The 5,758-nt window shown below is 37.4% G+C and overlaps 1 pseudogene; it reads left to right on the top strand.

Annotated features, from left to right (window-relative positions):
- Positions 1-3,621: 3,621 nt before the first annotated feature.
- LOC148119578 (NADH dehydrogenase [ubiquinone] 1 alpha subcomplex subunit 8 pseudogene) lies at positions 3,622-4,371 on the top strand (annotated as a pseudogene).
- Positions 4,372-5,758: the final 1,387 nt, after the last annotated feature.

Below are 5,758 nucleotides of genomic sequence, written 5' to 3'. Positions count from 1 at the left end.
ATGGGAGCAGGGAAGAAGATAATTAAGGGAGCCATTTTAGGGTTGGCAAGAGACTTGGCTATAGAGTGGTTCCCAGGTGTCCAAGGATATGTCCCCAGCTAGATCCTTGGGCAGCAGAGGAGAGGGTGCCTGAACTGGCCTTCTCCCATAGCCATACTGATGAATATCTTCATATCACATATCACCATAGAACCTTCATCTGGCTTTGGATGGAGATAGAGACAGAGACCCACATTGGAGCACTGGACTGAGTTCCCAAGATCCGGATGAAGAGCAGAAGGAGGGAGAACATGATCAAGGAAGTTAGGACCGCAAGGGATTCGTCCACCCACTGAGACAGTTGACTGATCTAATAGGAGCTCACCAAGGCCAGTTGGAATGGGACTGAATGAGCATGTGATCAGACCAGACTCTCTGGACATGGCTGACAATGATGGCTGACTGAGAAGCCAATGATAACGGCACTGGGTTTCGATTCTACTGCATGTACTGGCTTTTTGGGAGCCTAGTCTGTTTGGATGGTCACTTTCCTAGACCTGGATGGAGGGGGGAGGGCCTTGGACTCCCACAGGGCAGGACACCCTGACATTTCTTAGGACTGAAAAGGAAGGGTGAGGGGGAGTGAGGGGAGTGGAAGGAAAACGGAAGGAGGGGAGGAGGTGGAAATTGTTAATAAATAAATTAATTAAAAACATAAAAAAATTAAAAAAATTAACTATGAAAAAAAGAAACAAAGGAAAAAAATGGATAGTTGATGTAAATAAATAAAGCTTTTCAAGATCTGATAATGGAACTAGATGCACTGAAGCAGGCAAACAAACAAACAAACAAACAAAACAAGCTGAGGGAATTTCAGAAAGAAAAAACCTGGGTAAGCAAATAGGAACTACAGATGCAAGCATCACCATCAGAATATAAGAGAAAGAAGAGAGAATCTCAGGCATTAAAGATATGATAGAGGAAATAGATTGATCAGTCATAGAAAAAGTTAAGTTTAAAAGTATTCCTGACACAAAACATCCAGAAAATCTGGAACTCCATGAAAATATCAACCCTTTAAAAATAGAACAGAAGAATATCTACGCAAAGGCCCAAAAAATATACTTGACAAAACCATTGAAGAAAATTTTCCAAACCTAAAGAAGGACAGAACACCAAATGGACTAAACCAGAAAAAAAAGGTCCCATTGTCACATAATAACCAAAACCCTAAACATACAGAATAAAAAAAAAAAGAATAATAAAATATGCACAGGAAAAGGGCCAAGTAACATATAAAAGCAGACTTATCAAAATTACAACTAACTTCTCAATGGAGAAATTAAAAGCCAGAAGATTCTGGGCATATCTTCCAGACTCTAAGAGACCATGAATGTCAGTTCAGTCTATTATATCCAGCAAAATGTTAAATTACCAATGATGAAAAAATAAGGTATTTCATAACAATGTCAAATTTGGTCAATATCTATCCATAAACCCAGCTCCACAAATGGTACTAGAAGGAAACCTTCAATTCAAGGAAGTCAATTACACCCAGAAAAAGACAGGCAAATATTATCCCCCACCAGAGGAAACATATAAACACCACCACCATCATCACCACAATCGGCAACTATAACAACAAATCACAGGAATTAACAATCACTGGTCATTAATATCTCTCAACATCAATAAACTCAATTTGCCAATAAAAAGACATAGGCTAAAAGATTGGATATGTAAACAGGATCTATTCTTCAGCTACATACAAGAAACACATCTTAATTTCAAAGACAGACATTACTTCAGAGTAAAGTGGTCAAAAAATATTTTCAAATTATACAGACTGAAGCAGCAAACTGATGTAGCTATCATAATATCTAATAAAACAGACTTCAAACTAAAATTATTTTAAAAAGATGGAGAAGGAAAATTCATATTTATCGAAGGAAAAATCCACCATAATGATAATGTCTCAATTCTGAACATCAATTCCCAAAATTCCAGGGTATACACATTTGTAAAAGAAACATTAATATAGCTAAAGTCACAAATCAAATCATATGTTATAGTGGGTGACTTCAACACCACATTCACACCAATAGTCAGACCACCCAGACAGAAACTCAAAACAGAAACAATAGAATCTACAGATGTTATGATTCATGGAACTAACAGATATCTACAGAACATTTCACTGAAACACCAATGAGTTGATATATTTTCTTCTCAGTATCTCGTAGAACATTCTCTAGAACTGATCATGTACTTAGTCACAAAACAAGTCTTATCAGATACACCAAAAGGTATAACGCCCTGTATTTTTTCAGCTCAGCAGGGATTAAAGTTAGAATTCATCGGCAATGTAAACTACATACAGAATGCCTACAAATGCGTGAAAGCTGAATAACTCTCAACTGAATTACCAAGGAAGAAATATAGAACGAAATTAAATATATCCTATAATTCAATGAAAATGAATCCACAACATATCCAGACTTACAGGATACAATGAAAACAGTGCTACAAGGAAAGTTCACAGAATTAAATGACTTCATAAAGAATTTGCAGAAATTTTATGCCAGCAACTTAACAGCATACATGTAAGCTCTAGAACAAAAAGAAACAAAAACATCAAAGAGGAGTAGATGTCAGGAACTAATCAAACTGAGGGCTGAAATCAGTAAAATAGAACCAAAGAGAACAATGCAAAGAATTAATGAAACAAAGAGTAGGTTCTTTGAGAAAATCAACAACATAGACAAACTTTTACTAAAACTAACTAAAAGTAGGGGTAGACTACCCAAATTAATAAAATCAGAAAATAAAAAGTAGAATATAACCACAGACACTGAGAAAATCCATACAATCCTTAGGTCAAAGTTAAAAAAGCTGAACTCTACGTAACTGGAAACTCTCCAAGAAATAAAAAAATTTCTTGATATATATGACACATATTGCCTCTGTTGCCTCTGCCACCTGAGTGCTGGGATTAAAAGTGTGTGTTACCACTGCCTGACAGCTGTCTACTCATTTCATATCTATTCAACAGAGTACTCAAAATTCTAGCTAGAGCAATAAGACAATAAAAGTTCAAATGGATACAAATTGGAAAGGAAGTAGTCAAACTATCTCTATTTGCAGATGACATGATAGTACACAGAAGCAACACAAAATTACACTAAGGAACTCCTCCAGTTGATAAATACATTTAGCTAAGTGGCTGAATACAACATTAACACACACACACAAAAATCAGTAGCATTGTTTAACTCTAACTAAGCAAGTGAAAGACTTTTTTTTGTCAAGAACTGCAAGTTTTTAGAAAGAAATTTGAGAAATTATCAGAAGATGGAAAGATCTCTCATGCTCATGGATCAGTAGGATCAATGTACTAAAAATGACCATCTTACCAAAGCAATCTACAGATTTAATTCAATTCTGATTAAAATTCCAAGACAATTCTTCACAGACTTGAGAGAACAATACTCAATTTCATATTTAAGAACAAAAAATCTATAATAGGTAAAAAAAAAACTGTACAATAAAGAACAGCTGGAGATATCATTATCCCTGATCTCAATACTACTTTCAAGCTTTAAAACCAGTATAATTTTGGCATAAAAACAGATCATAGGGGAGACCCAAAGGGGAATTGAAGGAGACGGGCGGCGCGGCTGAGGGCACCTGATCAGGGTCGGGGCTGCCGCCGTCATGCCGGGGATAGTGGAGCTGCCCACTGTGGAAGAGCTGAAAGTGGAGGAGGTGAAAGTCAGCTCAGCTGTGCTTAAAGCCGCAGCCCACCACTATGGGGCCCAGTGCGACAAGGTCAATAAGGAGTTCATGCTGTGCCGCTGGGAGGAGAAGGACCCCAGGCGCTGTCTGCAGGAGGGCAAGCTGGTCAACAGCTGTGCGCTGGACTTCTTCAGGCAGATCAAGCGTCACTGTGCAGAGCCTTTCACAGAGTACTGGACTTGCCTCGATTATTCCAACCTGCAGATGTTTCGTCACTGCCGCAAGCAGCAGGCCAAGTTTGACAAGTGTGTGCTGGATGAACTGGGCTGGGTGCGGCCAGACCTTGGGGAGCTGTCCAAGGTTACCAAAGTGAAAACGGAGCGCCCTTTACCAGAGAACCCTTACCACTCAAGACCGAGGCCGGAGCCCAATCCTGTGAGAGAAGGGGATCTGAAACCCGCCAAGCACGGCAGCCGATATTTTTTCTGGACCATGTAAAGATGGGGCCACACGTGCCCAGATGACAGCTGATGAAAACACCCATGCTGCTCGCGTGTGCTTTCCTGGATCACGGACGTTAACAAAAAAGTTAATTTATGTGACTTGGCAGTTATTCTATACATTTCCTGTCCATTAAAATTTTAAAGGAAAAAAAAACAGATCATAAAAACTGATCAAGTTTCTATGATCAAGTGTTTTATGATCAGTATAGTATTGGCATAAAAACTGATCAAGGGAATTGAATCGAGAACCAGTCATACATCCACACATCTATGGATACTTGATTTTTGATGAAGAAACATCTTCAAAAATAGTTCTGGTATAACTGGATTTTGGCATGTAGAAGCATGAAGATAGAAAAAACATCCATATCTATCACCCTGCACAGAACTTAAGTCCAAGCACATCAAAAACCTCAACATAAATCCAGTTACACTAAAATGTATAGAATAGAAAGTGGGAAGTAGCTTTGAACACATTGGCACAGACACTAAGATCAACATTTAATAAATGGTACCTCATGAAACTGAACATCTATAAGGCAAAGGATAATACCAATATGAAAAAATGGCATCTGAGAAAATGGGAAAAACTCTTTATCAACCCTATATCTAACATAGGGTTGACCTCTAAAATGTATAAAGAACTCATGCACTAAACATCAAAAAGAGAACTCTAATTCAACCATTAAAAAAATGAGGTACTGTGTCATTATCTTTTTCTGCTACGTTGTACTCCATTGTGTAAAAATAATGACATTTTGAATTTTGCAGGAAAATGGATAGAACTAGAAAACATTATTTTGAGAGAAATATCTCAGACATAGAAAGACAGTCATCACATGTACTCACACATAAGTGGTTTTTAAACATAAAGCAAAGAAAACCAGCCTAAAAATCACAATCCCAGGGAACTTAGGTAACAATGAAGACCCTAATAGAGACTTACATAGATCTAATCTACATGGGAAGTAGGAAAAGACAAGATCTCCTGAGTAAATTGGGAGCATGGAGACTTTGGGGAGAGGGGCAAGAAGGGGAGCAGAGAAAAATGTAAAGCTCAATAAAAAAACAATAAAAAATTTAAAAATGAGATACTGATGTAAATAGAGAATTCTCAACAGAAGAATCTCAAATGGCAGAAATAGTGAATGAAATGTTCATCACCCTTAGCCATCTGGAAGATGTAAATCCAAACAATTCTGAAATTTCATGTTATACTTTCAGAATAGCTAAGATCAAAAACAACAATGACAGATTATGATGGACAGGGTGTAGAGCAAAAGGAACACTCTTCCACTGCTGGTGGAATTGTAAATTTGTGCAGCCACTTTGGAAATCAATATGGAATTTTTCTCAGAAAATTGGGAATCAATCCATCTTAAGAAAGAGCTATATGACTGTTGGACACATACACAAAGGATGTTCAATTATACCACAAGGACATTTGCTCAACTATGTTTAAAACAACTTTATTTGTAATAACCAGAATATTGAAGCAGTTTATATGTAACCTCAACCAATTAATGGATAAAGAAAATGTG

Source organism: Myodes glareolus, chromosome 16 (genome assembly GCF_982192425.1).
Source record: "Myodes glareolus chromosome 16, mMyoGla1.1, whole genome shotgun sequence".
Taxonomy (NCBI): domain Eukaryota; kingdom Metazoa; phylum Chordata; class Mammalia; order Rodentia; family Cricetidae; genus Myodes; species Myodes glareolus.
This window is presented reverse-complemented; position numbering and strand designations above follow the sequence as displayed.